This window comes from Arachis ipaensis, chromosome B2, assembly GCF_059453495.1.
Source record: "Arachis ipaensis isolate K30076 ecotype BB chromosome B2, ASM5945349v1, whole genome shotgun sequence".
NCBI classification, from domain to species: Eukaryota; Viridiplantae; Streptophyta; class Magnoliopsida; order Fabales; family Fabaceae; genus Arachis; species Arachis ipaensis.
The window spans coordinates 102515693-102534560 of record NC_142437.1 but is presented as its reverse complement, the minus strand read 5'-3'; the positions used below and the strand labels follow the sequence as shown (position 1 = coordinate 102534560).

The following is an 18868-nucleotide window of genomic DNA, read 5'->3' as shown; positions in this document are numbered from 1 at the left end:
CTTTTCAACATGACTTAAATCGTTTAAGAAACAAAACAACTGCATAGACACTCTAAATGCAAGCCTATGACATGAATCACACTGAATGTAACTCATAAGAAATCCCAAAAATTACAAATTATCACACCAGCATGGCTTAAATCATATAAGAAATAATACAACTACATAAAGACTCCAAATTCAAGTCAATGACAAGAATCACACTAAATCTAAATTAAAATGACACCAAAAATTGGAAATGATGACACAAGAAGATTGATCAACATAGCTTAAACAGACCCAGAAAATTTATGTTGGGGGGCAAAAATAATACACATTACTATCAAAAGATATATTAATTTAAATTTAAAAATATAAAAATACACATTAATTATTCAAATAAAAAAAATAAAAAATTACATTAGCCGCTAACTTTTTTCGCTTCAAATCTTGAAGGTACTTCTCTTCTTGTTTTCATATTTTGAAAATGTTGAATAATTGTTTCATTATCAACTTGATTGAATGTCTCTCTTTCTATATATGTAACCAAACAATCATTCAACCACTCATCTCCCATTCGATTACGAAGTCGACTCTTTATGATATTCATAGCAGAAAATGTTCTCTCAACTGATGTCGTTGCCACAGGTAGAATCAAAGCTAATTTCAATAGAAGAAACTCCAATGGATAAACAACATGCTTTTTTGTCTCAACTAATTTTTGAGATAGTCCACTGATTCCATTTATATTTGAGAATTGATCATCAAGACGCATATCCAATATAAAATTCTCAAGTTGACTATCAAGTGCCAAAAGTTGAGTAGAAGAGAATTCATGTGGATAAAATTCAGCTAAACGAAGCAACTTCTCCTTATCAAATGCAAAAAACGAGTCACTTGGATTCAAACAAGCTATACAAAGAAGTAGCTCGGTATTTACCTCTGTAAAACGATTGTTGAGCTCTTGAAGTTGTCTATCAACCACTTGATAAAATAATTCAACTTGAAAATGATGCAAGTTTGAGACCTTTTGGATTTTGCGCCTTGATCTTCCTTGTGTTACAAATATGTCATTCATATTTGGAACAAGAATATTGTGACTATCACAAAATAGTGAAACTTCATTGAGCAAAGAGGACCAACCATCGTCTCTTATACTTTGCAATCGTTGCTTGGACACTTTAACCAATGTCATAGCATTTATAATGTCTTGATCACTTCTTTGTAGAGCTTGAGACAACTTTTTAGTAACTCCTAATATACTTTTCATCAAATGTAAATTGAATACAAATTCAAAAGATTGAATATGATTCAATAATTGACATGCTTCAGCTCTTTGTTCAGGATTATTTCCATCTTCCTCAATCACTTTAAGAACTTCTACCACGGAAGAAAAAATAGAAATCAAGCTAAGTATTGTACTATAATGTGAGCCTCATCGAGTATCACCTGCCATTTTCAATGTTGTTTCTTGATTTAAGCCACACCCACTAGAAACATCTCCGTTTTGTAATGCAACAATTGTCTTTTGCATTTGACTTTCACGAAGCATGTCTTTACGTTTACAAGAAGCTCCAACAATATTGCACAAACTAGCAAGCAAATTAAAAAGTAGTGCAATTTCAACCTGTTTCTTTGTAACAACCACAAGTGCTAATTGAAGTTGGTGAGCAAAACAATAAACATAAAAATCACAAGCATTTTCTTTCAAGATCAAACTTTTTAAGCCATTAAATTCTCCCTGCATATTACTAGCTCCATCGTAACCTTGTCCACGTATTCTTGCTAAGCTTAAACTATGCTTTGCTAATAAAGATTCCAAAGCTACTTTTAACGACAACGCATTTGTGCTAGAAACATGGACAAGGCCAAGAAATCGCTCCATTACAATCCCTTCTTTATTCACATACCGCAAACAAACAACCATTTGCTCTTTAACAGAAATGTCTCGAGCTTCATCAACTAAAACAGAAAATAAATCATCTCCAAGATCATCAATAATAACTTTAGTAGTTTCACTTGCAGCAGCTCTAACAATATCTTTTTGAATTTTAGGTGCTACTAGTTTAAGGTTTCCACGAGCATTTTTGAAAACACGATCAATCTCTGTATTATGTTGAGCAAGAAAGTCAAGAAGCTCCAAAAAATTACCTTGATTGTTTGAATTGTGCGATTCATCATCACCACGAAAAGCCAATCCTTGTCGCAATAAGAACCTAATGCACTCAATTGTTGCTGTTAAGTGAGTTCGATAATCCTTTTTAGCTTGGTCTGAATGCTTTTGAAAAACAACTTCAATATGTTGCTTTTGCTTCATGAGTGCTTCGCATTTTCTTCAAGCTTGATTATGAGAACTATCATGATTTCCAACATGTGTTTGTAATCGCTCCTTCTTTTTCCAATTTGAAAAGCCCTCTTTTACAAAAGCATCACCACTCGCACCATCAGGTTTCATAAGATAGCAACAGAGACAAAAGACAGCATCTTTTGAAATACTATATTCCAACCAATTGCCAAATTCATTAAACCAATCAGCATTAAATCTACAGAGAGAAGTTCCAAAATATGTTTGTGGAAAATCATGTTCTCTTGGTTGACAAGGACCTTTTTGTAAATAAGCTCGTCTAACTTCATCCCTGTCATTTGGATCATAATTTGAAATTTTGGGTCGTTGTCCAGGATCAGCTACCAGACTTTCCACATTGAATTCTAAGAACTTCTTTTTATTAGAAGAGACTAATGGAGTGACTTCAGATTCTAGTGGTAGCTTTCTTTTGAAATATTTTTCCATTACTATTTCTAAAAAATATATATATATATATATATTCTAAATTAGTAAAATGATCAATTCACTTTAAAAATTTATATGCAATATAATTACATATAATAGAATAGAACGAAAGATAAATAAATAAATAATAAGAATCACTAAATTAAGAATAAAATAAAATATATAAATTCATGAAGAGAATAAAAAATAGATTAATACCTAAATTATAATTATTTGAATTAAAATTTGCAATTGAAAATATAAAAAAGATAAACAATGAAATTGAAAGATACATAGAGTCATAGAGAGCTATATAAAACAAAATAGAGAATTTAAAATTTACCTTTTGATGAAGCGAAGATGACCACTAGATAAAGAATAGAAAAAGAAGATTAAAAATATGAAACTAAGAAAAGGAATAAATGAGTGACGGCTGAAATTTGAGAATAGAAGAAGACTAAATATAATTAGGTTAATTAATAGTCAAAATACTATAAAGATAAAATGGATTTGGGGCTTTTAATAATTGGGCTTAGTTTATTTGTAGTGGGGTCATTTAAAATTTAAAATGGGGGCATATATATATATATATATATATATATATATATATATAATTTTTGTTTAAAATTATCAAATGAGAGTGGGGGCAAGTGCCCCCCACCATGATGCTTGGGTCCGTGCCTGAATACGACTACATAGAGACTCTAAATCCAAGCCTATGAAAAGAATCACACTAAATCTAAATCAAAATGTCACCAAAATTTGGAAATGATGACATGAGAATACTCATCAACATGGCTTAAATCATATAAGAAATAATACAACTACATAAAGACTCTAAATGCAAGCATACGACATGAATCACACTGAAGGTAACTCACAACAAAATCTGAAAAATACAAATGATCACACCAAAAAACTCATCAACATGGCTTAAATCATATAAGAAAAAAATACAACTACATAGAGACTCCAAATCCAAGCCTATTTCAAAAATCACACTAAATCTAAATCAAAATGACACCAAAAATTAGAAATGATGATACAAGAAGACTCATCAACATGACTTAAATCACATAAGAAACAATACAACTAGTCAACTACATAGAGATTCTAAATACAAGCCTATGACATGAATTACACTGAATGTAACTCATAATAAAACCAGAAAATTGCAAATTATCATACCAGAAAACTCATCAACATGGCTTAAATCATATAAGAAAAAAATACAACTACATAGAGACTCCAAATTCAAGCCTATGTCAAGAATCACACTAAATCTAAATGAAAATGACACCGAAAATTGGAAACAATGACAGAGAAGATTCATCAACATGGCTTAAATCAAATAAGAAATAGTACAACTACGTAGAGACCCCAAATCCAAACCTATGACAAGAATCACACTAAATCTAAATCACCGAAATACTACAACTACATAGAAGCATAAATGCACGATTTAGAATCATGTTATCTTCAATAATGTTTCGTCTTTTCGTTTTTTAGAAATGCACAGAGAGCTTCGTTGAGAGTTTCTTCGTTTGGTGTTGATGTTGATGATTCGAAACCTAGCATAGAGAAGTTCGTTGAGATTTTTTATTCGGTGGTGTTGTTGATGATTCAACCTAGCAGAGAGAGGTTGGTTGAGAAATTTTTGAGTCATTTCAAGTTTAGTGTTGAAATAGGATTTTGAAACTATTTTTTGTGTCAAAGAGCACACATTGAAACGTCGTGTATGTGGAAAATGAGAGCGTATTCGTACGTACTGAATAATGAAGCTATTTTTTGTTGAATTTGGATCAATTTAATTAAATTTGGTTGCAAAAAAATTATATGTATAACATTGTTGTTTATTTAATTTAAAACATACATTTATCAACTCTAAGCACAAGTGCATGACAACTATCAATGAGATGATAGCTTTAAATAAAAAATCTAACACAATCAAAAAAGAAAAAAAAAAAGAAAATGTCACTTTTTAAATTTTTCTTTTTCTTTGAAAAAAAGGCACAAGTCAAATAAAATAAGGAAGAGCGACGACACATACACTTTCATATTATCATGGTTTTGAAAATCGGACCGGACCAGTCGGTCGAACCGGTTCAACCAGGAACCGACGATGCAAGCAGTTCGGTCCTCTACTTATAACCGCTCGAGAGAAAATCATTGGAAAATTGTTGAATCGGCCGAGAACTGGTTGGTTGGGCCGAACTGGTAACCGGTCGGTTCGGATAAAACGACGCCATTTTTTAATCTGTAAAAAAAAAAAGTCCCGGATCCACTCGTGAACCAAGTCCTCCTCTTCCCCCAATCATTCATTCATCTCACTACTCACTCCCTGTACTGGAGAACTCTGAAGCAAAGGAACCCCGAACCCTAGCTCTCCATCGTCGCCGCCGCTCCCAGGTCCTCAGCGCCGTCGCCGTCCCCAGGTCCTCAACACCGCCGCTTCTTCCTCTTTTCCATGTCCGGAACCCAGTAACTCGGTAGGTCCTCTTCATCTTCATTGGCTTCTAGAACCCAGGTTAGTGGCTTCGGTCTTCTTCTTCAATTTCTTCGGTCTTGGTTTGAAGTTTGGTTCTTCAATTCTTCTTCTTCGGTCTTCGGTCTTGGTTTGAAGTTTGATTCTGTCTTGTATTTGCTGGTTGCTAATGGTGAAAATTTTACAAATTTACAAATTTGTATGTATGGTTCTGATTGCTCTGTTACTCTGTGAAAATTTGTATGTATGGTTGCTAATGGTGGAAACTTACTCTATTATATCATTTGTATCAACCAGAACACTTAATACAGTAATACTTACTCTGTTTCTCTGTTTTAGTGTTTTCTAATTGCTCGATGACTCTGATAGTGTTTTACTGGTTTACCAGTTGCTGATGGCTCCTAATTTGTTTGTTGCAATATTGTTGAATGCTGTAGGCAGAATTTAGATATGGTCTTGTTGAGGATTTTTTTATTTTTCATTGTGTTGTGGTTGTTTTTAATTTCATATATGTTTTATTAATTTCAGTTATAGATAATAGTATTAATCAAGAAGCAATTGCTGATAACAATGCTTCTGTGAATAATAACTTGCCTGTCGATCCTCCTATTTCGAATGATGCTGCTAATCCTAATCCCCCTAGTGCTAACGATAGTCAGTCACAAGGTTCTTCTAACCTACGGGAAAAAACAGATTTAGCTTGAAAATATGTTGCTCTACAAATAGTGAATGAAAAACCACAATATCAATGTTTATTTTGTCTACAAGTTTTCAATGGAGGTAGAATTCACAGGATGAAGAAACATCTAGCAAAGATTACTGGAGACATAAAAAAATGTCCTAAAGTTCCATATGATGTGAAAAAACAGATGGAAAGTTTGTTGAAAGAAATTCAGACCAACAAAAACAAAAGAAATTCATGATGTTGGGATTTAATATTTAGATATGTTTTTTTACTATTTAACTTTTGAGTTTGGATTTTGATAAGATCATATGTATTTGGTTGATGATATTTTATGTAGTATTTTAAATTTCGAAAATATTTTAAGATTTATATTAGACTATAATTATATTTTAGGATGTTTATTTATAATTTATTTATTATTCTATTCTAAAACAGTTTTTCCGATTAAACCACCAATTGAACCAATTAAACCAATAAATTAATAAACCAATAACTAGAATAGTTTGATGACCGATCTAATTTTCAGAATCTTGCATATTATACAAGAAGGTTATCACGTATAGAGAGAACATTATTAGTATTCAAGTACTTTAATGATTGATTTTTATTATAAAATATATATATAATTAATATTAATAACTAAAATTATTAAAACATTAATATTTTTAAAATATTTACAATTTTCTTATTAGATATATTTACAACAATCTAATATAAATACGACTAATTTTCTAAATATATACGTAGGTTTGACAATTAATTTTTGACACATAAATATATGAGTAATATTTGAAAATAAGTACCATAACATTTAATTTTAGTTAGAATAAAAAATAAATAATTTTTTGAGTTTTTTGTTTACAAATATTTAAGTCTCTAAAAATTAAAAATTACTAACTCTCTCACTTTTAAAAACGCACTATGAGTTGGGAGTTAAAAAATGTAACGAAAAATGCTTATGTGGAGGGGAGATAGATGATTTGTTTGTTACGGTGATATGGTTGGTAAAAAGTAAAGGACAAATAGGTTCTGTGGTGGCTCTAAATGACGCCGCGCCAAGAAGTCTTCTTTTCTTGCGCAAATTGCATGTTTCACCGATTAACCGTTTAGTTTCTTAAAGATTTTGCAATCCTTCGCTAACTCTGAAAATTCTGTAAAACCTAGGAAAGAAAGAACTTTTGGATGGATTCTGGGGTTATATTCTTATCGCTGCGGCGTCGCAAGTTACCGTCGCTAGAGGCCTTCCTGATGCCGGTAGACCTTTCTGACGCGGCGCTCATCCGGACCGTCGTCGCTGTCGTCGGCGACCTCGTCACGGGCTTCTCCGATCATCGGTTCCCCTTCCAGCGCAAGAACTCTCACTCCCTAATCCGAAAGATCGAGGTTTTTCAGCTCCTATTAGAGTCACTGAGGGATTCAAGAGTGCGCGCTCTACTTGAGGGAGCTCTATTTGCTGTTATATCGTTCCAACAGATTCTCCTTGATTACTGCGCACAATTGAGCAAGTTATGGCTGTTGCTTCAAAACCACTCTATTTCCGGTCACTTCAGAATTTTCGACCCTTTTGGATGTTTTCCCTGTTAGGGCCGTTGACCTTAGCAACAATGTTAGAGAACAGATTGAGTTGTTGAGGAGACAGTCTAGGAGGGCCAGATTGTTTGTGGATGAGAAGGATGATGTCGTTAGGATAAAGTTCTTTTCTTTTCTCGAGGCATTTGAGAATGAGAGGATTCCTTGTTCTGATGAATTGAGGCGTTTTTATGTTGATGAGTTGAAGAGTAGTGATGCTAGGAACTGTGTGGCTGAAACTGAAGTTTTGGAAGAGCAGATTGTTGATCATGAGGGTGAAATTGGACCAACCATTTCTGTGCTTAATTAATAGAATGGGGGCAATGACACGGTATAGTAAGTTTCTACTCTTTTCGTTTGAGGAAGATGATGACGACTTTGGTTTGGGGAATGAGAATCAAAAGAAGGTGAGGCGAGGGATTACACCGGCGTCGTTTTGAGCCACCAGGGGACTTATTTATCGCTTTATTTTTTGCTAATTATCTACATCATCACCGGAAGAGATGCATCATTTATTTCTCTTTCAAATTAGTATTTTTCTTTACGTTTTTTAACCCTAACTCAATGGATTAAAGGGATATAATTGTCATACGTTCTTAAATAAAAGGAAATTAAATCTAATTTTCAATTTTTAGAGGCTTAAATTTCTACAAACAAAAAAGATAAAAATCTATTTATCATTTACTTTCTTAGTTAATGCTATAATAACAAGTGTAGTATGAACTCCATTATCAAGAAATTAGTATTGAATTCAAATTTTAAATATTTATTTAAATTAAATTTTGAATATTAATTTTTCAAAAATTTTGAATATTTTTTATCAATTAATTTCTATATCCAAGTCATTTAAGCAACCAAATTCAACCAAATAGTTTTGACCTAATTTACCTCCACGCGTCACTACTAAACAAATTTTGACTCACCGCGCGAATATATAACTGTATTTTTCATACGGATTGCGTTTCCTTTCTCAAATTTTTTCAGCATTTTCTGCGTATCTACGTTCTATTCCATCTCTGCATTCTCTGCATTTCTCTTTTTTCTTTATGTTCTCTTCGTTCAAGTTCAATGCTCTTTTATCTGATTTGAAGATTTTGATCAAAGTTTTTGAAATCAAGCTGTGAAATCAGGTTTGAATAGGTATTTCGTTGTCGAAGATAATGAATGATTCAAGTTCAGACTATCAATTGAACCGAAGCGAAGTGGATTATTGTATTGAATTGAATCAAGTGGCTGAGGTGTAGTTCAATTCTAGTTAATGTAGTTCGTTAGTAGTTTATGATTGTGTAGGTGAATAATTTTGTTTTTTTCTTTGAAAATTGCTGGTCATGGTTGATTGTTTGAATTAAATGTAATGTAGCAATTCTAAATCTGAATTATTATTGTGATGAATCTATTCCGTTCTTGTTTCGATGTATTTCTATTTATAAATTAGTGTATTTTGAAAATCTTTCGATGTATTTTTAGGTTCAGACTTTCAATTGGACCAGGCCAAATTGTATTATTATTTTGAATCGAATCAAGTGGTGAGGTGCGATTTGAATCTAGTTAATGTAGTTTGTTGTTTATGATTCTGTAGTTGAATAATTTTGTGTTTGTTTCTAAAAATTGTTGTTCATAGTTGATGGTTTGAATTTGAATGTAATGTACGAGTTCTGAATCTGATTTTATTATTTTGATGAATCTATTTCATTTAAAGTTTCGGTGTATTCTAGATTCTAATATGGTTTAGTTTGAAACGATTTTGGTATATTTTTAGTTTCTGTGTGATGTTGATGAGCAGCTTATTCTAAAGGTTGGGATGACTTTTAACGCGCTTGAAGCTGAAAAATTCTACAAAAATTATTCTAAACTTGCAGGTTTTTCTACGAATATTCGGAACACAAATAAGAAAGGAAATGAAATTAAGAACCAGTTAGTTACATGTACCAGAGAGAGAAATGAAAATCGAAAATATCTCCAACTGAGAAGACAAATTCCTCAGCTGGATTAAATTGTCCTGTAATAATTTATATACATATATTGAAGGATGTTGGTATTTGGATCATTTCAAAAGTTGTGTTGAATAATTCACATTCCTGTTGTCCAAATCAAGAAGAGATGCTTAATCAACACAGGCAATTAAGCATGTTTATACGATGTACAATAGAGAATAACGAGAAAGCTGAAATCAGACTAAGCAAAACATATCAATCATTTGTCCCAGTAACAGGACGCCATCGTAAATTAAGTTTTATTAAAAAAGATGTGAGAAATTACATCACGAGAGAAGTGCATAATGTTTCGGAACTAGAGGATGCAAAAGAATTTGGGAAATACTTATTAAGAATGAAAGAGAAGAATCAAAATTTCTTTTTCGAGCTTGAACTTGAGGTTGATTAGTCAATTAAGATTGCTTTTTGGGCCGACGCAAGAAATAGGACTGCCTGTGAGTATTTTGAAGATGTTATTTCATTCGATACCACTTACAATACAAATAGGTAATATGTTGTTCTATTTTATCTGTATTTTGAAATACTTTCGGTGTATATAGATAGTTTTTCGGTGTATATATGATTTATTTCTGTGTCATTGTATTCAGGTATAATTTGGTTTTTGGTTCTTTTATTGGGGTGAATCACCACGGTCAGTCAACACTTCTGGGATGTGCTTTGATGAAAAATGAGAATATTCAATCATTTAAATAGTTATTTGAATGTTGGCTTCGTTGCATGGGAGAAAATGCTCTGAAAGGCATTCTTACCGATCAATGCGCATCAATGCAAATGGCTATTGAGGCTTGTTTGCCCACAACAATTCATCGGTGGTGTATTTGACATATCATAAAGAAGATACCAAGTAAATTAAATGGCTACAAGTGACACAAATAAATTGAACACGAGATGAATCATGTTGTTTGGAACTCTTTTACAAAAGAATCATTTGATAGCAATTAGAATGATTTTTTTATGAAGTATGGTGTTGGGGACAACAAGTGGCTTTCAGGTAATAGTGTCTTTATTAGGATTAACTAATGTTGTTACTTTTAGTGTGTGGATATTTATGTGTTTTACTTGTGCATTAGAGGTGTCAAACTGTATGTCTTTCAGTGTATTTTGGTTATGATTTAGGTACCATCTGATTTTTTTAGAGCCTTTTAAAGATCGTCATTTATAGATTCCAATTTATCTTGATCACCACTTCCGGGCCGGGATGAGAAGCACACAAAGGAGCGAGAGCATACATGCTTTTTTTAACAAGTTTATTACGCAAAATAGATCACTTATCCAATTCGTCAAACAGTATGATAATTTCCTAGGAAGTAGAGAGCAGACAGAGAAAATCAGATGTTGCATATTTTCATACCGTCATACTATGTGCAACAAAATCCTCAATAGAAGCTCAATTTTAGCATGTGTATACTCACGAGAAGTTTAGGAAAGTCCAAGCACAATGTAGAGGAAAGGTGAATTGCATCACAAGATCAACGCAGTCCGCTCTAGGTTATACGATATATGAAGTTCTAGAGCAGGTTTCTAACTCAACATTCAACAAGTTTTCGGTTACATACAACGCAATATTATCTGAAGTTAAATGCCAGTGCTTATTATTCGAGTCAGAGGGATATTGTGCCGTCACTCTCTGAGTGCATTAAACTTTGAGTGAGTAAATAAAGTGTCACCAAGATATATATTGGAACGATAGAGTAAGAACGTAAAGAGGAGGAACACATGGTGCGGAATTTACAATCCACAACTTACCGGCAAGTGCACTGGGTCGTACCAAGTAATAAATGTAGGTGAGTGAGTATCGATTCCATGAGGATTAACGGATTAAGCAAACAATAATAAATTGATTATTCTAGTCAAACAATCAAAATTTAGGGTTTCAATAGCAAATAACATAAAAACAGAGAATTAAATAAAAGCAAACTAAAATTGGTTAAAATAATATGATAAAAATAGTTAAGGTGTTAGAGATATTTAAATTTCCGGATTAATATTCAATGTTAACTACCTTGATCATGCAAATATTATGTTCATGGCAAACCCTAAGTGATTAAACTCTAATTCCGTAGTAATTTAATCTCCTATAACCTAATCCACCGCCAATTTCTTTGTTACTTAATTAAATTAGAAGATTAAGTCCAAGTTCTAGTTTATAAGCCATACAAACCCTAAGAACCCAAAAATAAGACGATTATATGTCATGTATCGTGTTAAATCCAGATAATTAGAGAATTGTGAGAAATTAGTTTCAAGTTATAATTCTAATGATATAACTTTTCCATGACTCAAATAAAATTCAAGTCGAATTAGAGTTATTTTCCAATAATTACTAATTCTTAAGATGAAGAACAAAACCAATTCTTAAACAATAATCAAAACATTAATCAAAAGTAGAAGAACAAATAATTATTAATCCATCAAAGTAAATAGAGCTCCTAACTGTAACAATGGAGGATTAGTTGCCCATAGTGCAGATAATTCCAAATCCTAATCTAAAGTAAAACCTAAAATTTATGAAGAATGAAAAGAGGGAAGAGAGAACAAGTGTAGTGTGTGTTCTTGGGGAGGAAGGAAGTCTCCTATTTATAGTAAAACCTCTAAGACTAAACCTAGAATTCAAATTCAAATTAAATCAAAACAAAATCAAATCTAATCATTCAAATTTAAACAAAATCAAAACAAAATCAAATCAAATCAAATCAAATCTTTTCTCAATGACTCTTTGACTAACTAATGATCTTCCTTGTAATTTAAGCTTGGTGTCTACAAATCTTCATTTATTACGAAGATTTCTCGGGTCCGGAGATGTTGTAGGTATTTGGCGCCACTTTGGTGGCATTTGGTGCTGCTTTTTACACAATTTCGCACTTCCTTGCTTTCTGTCTGGCGCCAAATGCCGGTTTATGGCATTTGGCACTAGGAGTCCCGAACGGAATGGTGATGCTGGACGCGGTTTGACGCTAAATGTCAATGTCACGGCGTTTAGCGCCGTGATGCTAGAGAAAAAGTATAGACTATTATATATTGTTAGAAAGCTTTGAAAATTGGCTTTCTAATACCTTTAGAACCGTGTCAATTGAACCTCCATAGCTCAAGTTGTGCTCGTTGGAGTATGAAGAGCTCAGGGTTAACAGCATCCACGAATTCTCTTTGCACTTGTCTTTAATTCTTGGTTCATCCTTGTTCTTTTGCTTCTCTTTTCCTAACATTTTCCTACAAGAATAATTACAGCAAGGAAATCAAAGTACTAATAGAAAAGTCTTGAAAATCATATAAGCAAAAGTCACAACTTTTCTATAAGAAATGCTAATGAAAAGTGCTTAAGATGCTCATGCATCACAACACCAAACTTAAGCTCTTGCTTGTCCTCAAGCAATCAAAGAATCATGGCTTAGTCATCAAACTTTTCAACTTTAAAATACAAGGGGTAAATGGTTGCAATCCAAATGAGTTTAGTTAGCCGTTTCACTTATGCACAATTCAACACAATTGGTTATAATCTTTCAAGGCCTCTATCCGGATTAGATTATAGAATCCTTCCTTGAAGCATCACCTTGAAGCAAGCTTATTTACTTTCTTTTCATAATTTATTTTCATTGGGTGCTTTGCACCTTGAGCCTAGCCATGACTCTAAATGTTTTGTCTCAAGTTTTGCTCGACACAAAAATACCACAAGCACATAATTGGGGGGCTCTTTGAGCTTACTATGTCCTTTGAACACTTCCCATCATTAGTGCTCAGAGCCTTTAGCCTTCTCCTTTTTTGGGGGAGTGCTTTGCACCTTGAACCTAGCCATGGCTCTAAATACTTTGCATAAGCACCACAAGCACTTGACTAGGATGCTCTTTGAGCTTATTTCTCTTTCAATATCCTTACTCAGAGGTACTCAAGGCCTTTGGCTTCTCTTCCAACCCCTTTTCTTTTTTTTCTTTTTTTTTCATTACATGTTGCTCCTTCAAGGCTTTGTCAAGTGTAAAGATTCTATAATAGTCCCCTAGACTAAGACCTCAAGCAATTTGTCTCAGCTTGTGTTGAACATTCTTAGTTAGTTTGGCCTTCCAAACCCACATTGTCATGCTCTTTATTATCAATCCCTTTTTCTTTTTGTTCTTTCTTGGCACATGATCCTCGCCCACATTTAGGAGCAAGCACAATTATAATTGTCATGTTGTGATGGACAAGTAATGATATGCACTTGACTAATAAGAATTCTAAATGCATTACATAAGATAGAACAAGATAACATATGCATATAATTAAAAAAGAAGGAAGTGATTAGAAATCAACAACCTTAGTTCTCATTGCCATCCACTTCATCATCTTCCTCTTCATCATCCTTTTATGCTATGTAGAGCATAGCCTCCAACACCAAACTTAGAATGGTTGCTTGTCCTCAAGCAACAAAGAAAAACAGTGGTGATAAAAATAGGAATAATCATGATTGTCTAGTGAAAATAAGGATGCAAGGTGGAAGCTCATTCAAATAAAACAAACAGAAATTAAAAAACAAAACCAAAGTAAAGGCAAAATAAAGCAAAATAAACATGTTACTAATGTATTGGCACGGGGGAGTGGACCTTGCATGGATGAAGTGTGGCAACACCAAACTTGGTGTGAGAACACCAAACTTAGTGTGACACAATCAATGAAAGGCTGGGCCAAGTACCCAGTGAAATGCAAGCATCATGTTGGTGTAGCAACAATGATGAGCGGATAATTTATACGCTTTTTGGCATTGTTTTTAGTATGTTTTTAGTAGAATCTAGTTACTTTTAGGGATGTTTTCATTAGTTTTTATGTTAAATTCACATTTCTGGACTTTACTATGAGTTTGTGTGTTTTTCTGTGATTTCAGGTATTTTCTGGCTGAAATTGAGGGACTTGAGCAAAAATCAGATTCAGAGGTTGAAGAAGGACTGCTGATGCTGTTGGATTCTGACCTCCCTGCACTCAAAGTGGATTTTCTAGAGCTACAGAACTCAAAATGGCGCGCTTCTAATTGCGTTGGAAATTAGACATCCAGGGCTTTCCAGCAACATATAATAGTCCATACTTTGGTCGAGTTTAGATGATGTAAAAGGGCATTGAACGCCAGTTCTACGCTGCTGTCTGGAGTTAAACGCCAGAAACACGTCACAAGCCAGAGTTGAACGCCAGAAATACGTTACAAACTGGCGTTTAACTCCAAGATTGACCTCTATACGTGTAACATTCAAGCTCAGCCCAAGCACACACCAAGTGGGCCCCGGAAGTAGATTTATGCATCAATTACCTACTTCTGTAAACCCTAGTAACTAGTTTAGTATAAATAGGATTTTTTACTATTGTATTAGACATCTTTTGATCATTTTGAGATCTCTAGACCTCCATGGGAGGCTGGCCACTCGGCCATGCTTACCCTATATTCACTTATATATTTTTCAACGGTAGAGTTTCTGCACTCCATAGATTAAGGTGTGGAGCTCTGCTGTTCCTCATGAATTAATGCAAAGTACTACTATTTTTCTATTCAATTCAACTTATTCCGCTTCTAAGATATTCATTCGCACTTCAACATGAATGTGATGAACGTGACAATCATCATCATCCCCTATGAACGCGTGCCTGACAACCACTTCTGTTCTACCTTAGATTGAATGAGTATCTCTTGGATCTCTTAATCAGAATCTTCGTGGTATAAGCTAGATTGATGGCGGCATTCATGAGAGTCCGGAAAGTCTAAACCTTGTCTGTGGTATTCCGAGTAGGACTCTGGGATTGAATGACTGTGACGAACTTCAAACTCGCGAATGCTGGGCGTAGTGACAGATGCAAAAGGAGGGTGAATCCTATTCCAGTATGATCAAGAACCTCAGATGATTAGCCGTGCTGTGACAGAGCATTTGGACTATTTCCACAAGAGGATGGGATGCAGCCATTGACAAGGGTGATGCCTCCAGACGATTAGCCATGCAGTGACAGCGCATCGGACCATTTTGCAGAGAGGATAAAAAGTAGCCATTGACAACGGTGATGTCCTTACATAAAACCAGCCATGGAAAGGAGTAGGATTGATTGGATGAAGACAGCAGGAAAACAGAGGTTCAGAGGAACGAAAGCATCTCTATGCGCTTATCTGAAATTCTCACCAATGATTTACATAAGTATTTCTATCCTTATTTTATTATTTATTTTCAAAAACTCCATAACTATTTTATATCCGCCTGACTGAGATCTACAAGGTGACCATAGCTTGCTTCAAGCCGACAATCTCCGTGGGATCGACCCTTACTCACGTAAGGTTTATTACTTGGACGACCCAGTGCACTTGCTGGTTAGTTGTATCGAAGTTGTGAATGAAAAACGATTTATTAAGACGTGCATACAGAGTTTTTAGCGCCGTTGCCTGAGATCACAATTTCGTGCACCAAGTTTTTGGCGCTGTTGCCGGGGATTGTTCGAGTTTGGACAACTGACGGTTCATCTTGTTGCTCAGATTAGGTAATTTTCTTTTTGTTTTCTTTTCAAAAATTTTTCAAAAATCTTTCAAAAACTTCTCATCTGTTTTCGAAAAAAAATAATAAAAATTCTTTTCAAAAATATTTAATTTATGTTCTTCAGAATTTTTAAGAATGAATTCTAGTGTTTCATGAAGCATGTGAAGCCTGGCTGGCTGTAAAGCCATGTCTAAATTCTTTTGGACTGAGGCTTCCAACCATCAGCATGGAAGCAAGTTAATTGGAATCTCAGCCGTGTCATGTCTGAGTTACATACTAAAGCTTGGCTGGCTATTAAGCCATGCCTAATCCTCAGATTGGAGCTTTAGAATAAGAATACAAGATTCTTGGAATTCATATTAAAAATTTTGGAATCCTTATTTTTCTTTTTTACACTAATTTTCGAAAAATATAAAATAAAAATACAAAAAAAAATTAGAAAATCATAAAAATAAAAAATATTTTGTGTTTCTTGTTTGAGTCTTGAGTCAATTTTTAAGTTTGGTGTCAATTGCATGTTCATCCTGCATTTTTCGAAAAAAATCATGCATTCATAGTGTTCTTCATGATCTTTAAGTTGTTCTTGGTAAGTCTTCTTGTTTGATCTTGATGTTTTCTTGTTTTGTGTCTTTTCTTGTTTTACATGTGTATTTTTGCATTCATAAAGTCGAAACATGAAAGATTTCTAAGTTTGGTGTCTTGCATGCTTTCTTTGCATATAAAAATTTTCAAAAATAAGTTCTTGATGTTCATCTTGACATTCAAAGTGTTCTTGGTATTCATCTTAACATTCATAGCATTCTTGCATGCATTCATTGTTTTGATCTAAAATTTCCATGCATTGAGCATTTTTAGTGTTTTTCTCTCTCATCATAAAAATTCAAAAAACTCAAAAAAATATCTTTTCTTTTTTTTCTCTCATAAAATTAAAAAATTTGGATTGACTTTTTCAAAAAAAATTTTAAATTCAATTGTTTCTTATGAGTCAAATCAAATTTTCAATTTAAAAATCTTATCTTTTTCAAAAATCTTCTTCAAAAAAATCAAATCTTTTTCATTTTTCTTATTTATTTTTGAAAATTATAAAAATATTTTTCAAAAATCTTTTTCTTAATTTTATCTCATAATTTTCGAAAATATCATCATCAATTAATGTTTTGATTCAAAAATTTCAAGTTTGTTACTTACTTGTTAAGAAAGATTCAAACTTTAAGTTCTAGGATCATATTTTGTGATTTCTTGTGAATCAAGTCATTAATTGTGATTTTAAAAAAATCAAATCTTTTTCAAAACTAATTTCAATCATATCTTTTCAAAAATATCTTTTTATCTTATCTTTTTAAAACATATCTTTTTCAAAAATTTGATTTTAAAATATCTTCTCTAACTTCTTATCTTCTTATCTTTTCAAAATTGATTTTCAAATTCGTTTCAACTAACTAACTAACTTTTTGTTTGTTTCTTATCTTTTTCAAAACTACCTAACTAACTCTCTCTCTCTAATTTTTGAAAATATCTTCCCTCTTTTTCAAAAATTCTTTTTAATTAACTAATTATTTTAATTTTTTATTTTAATTTTATTTCTAATTTTCGAAAATTACTAACCTTTTTCAAAAACTATTTTCGAAAATCACTAACCATTTTTCAAAAATAATTTTCGAAAAGTCTCTTTCTCTTCATCTCACATCTCTGCTCTCCTCACCCTTGTGTTTCTTTCCTTACATTACATTCTTTTCTTCTTCTTTTCTTCTAGTCACACAGGGACCTCTATACCGTGGTAAAAAGGATCCCTATTATTATTATTTTTCTGTTCCCTCTTTTTTATATGAGCAGGAGCAAGGACAAAGATATTCTTGTTGAAGCAGATCTAGAACCTGAAAGGACTCTAAAGAGGAAACTAAGAGAAGCTAAATTACAACAATCCAGCAAGCACCTTTCAGAAATTTTCGAACAAGAAGAGGAGATGGCAGCCGAAAATAATAATAATGCAAGGAGGATGCTTGGTCACTTTACTGCACCAAATTCCAATTCACATGGAAGAAGCATCTCCATCCCTACCATTGGAGCAAACAATTTTGAGCTAAAACCTCAGCTAGTTTCTCTAATGCAACAAAACTGCAAGTTTCATGGACTTCCATTTGAAGATCCTTTTCCGTTCTTAACTGAATTCTTGCAGATCTGTGATACTGTAAAGACTAATGGAGTAGATCCTGAAGTCTACAGGCTCATGCTTTTCCCTTTTGCTGTAAGAGACAGAGCTAGAGTGTGGTTGGACTCTCAACCCAAAGATAGCCTGAACTCTTGGGATAAGCTGGTCACGGCTTTCTTAGCCAAGTTCTTTCCTCCTCAAAAGCTGAGCAAGCTTAGAGTGGATGTTCAAACCTTCAGACAGAAAGAAGGTGGATCCCTCTATGAAGCTTGGGAGAGATACAAGCAACTGACCAAAAAGTGTCCTTCTGACATGCTTTCAGAATGGACCATCCTGGATATATTCTATGATGGTCTGTTTGAATTAGCTAAGATGTCATTGGATACTTCTGCAGGTGGATCTATTCACCTAAAGAAAATGCCTGCAGAAGCCCAAGAACTCATTGACATGGTTGCTAATAACCAGTTCATGTACACTTCTGAGAGGAACCCTGTGAGTAATGGGACGCCTCAGAAGAAGGGAGTTCTTGAAATTGATACTCTGAATGCCATATTGGCTCAGAACAAAATATTGACTCAGCAAGTCAATATGATTTCTCAGAGTCTGAATGGAATGTAAGCTGCATCCAACAGTAATCAAGAGGCATCTTTTGAAGAAGAAGCTTATGATCCTGAGAACCCTGCAATAGCTGAGGTGAATTACATGGGTGAACCATTTGGAAACACCTATAACCCCTCATGGAGAAATCACCAAAAACTCTCATGGAA

At 33.5% G+C, this 18868-nt stretch overlaps 1 non-coding gene and 1 pseudogene across 1 annotated transcript; both read right to left on the bottom strand.

The window, feature by feature from the left end:
- Nucleotides 1–400: 400 nt before the first annotated feature.
- On the bottom strand, nt 401–2770 carry LOC107627540 (uncharacterized; annotated as a pseudogene).
- A 15541-nt stretch (nt 2771–18311) lies between these two features.
- On the bottom strand, nt 18312–18419 carry LOC148575055 (small nucleolar RNA R71). Its single transcript, XR_015906327.1, has one exon. It is a non-coding gene; the product is annotated as a small nucleolar RNA R71 (small nucleolar RNA).
- Between the last annotated feature and the right edge of the window lie 449 nt (nt 18420–18868).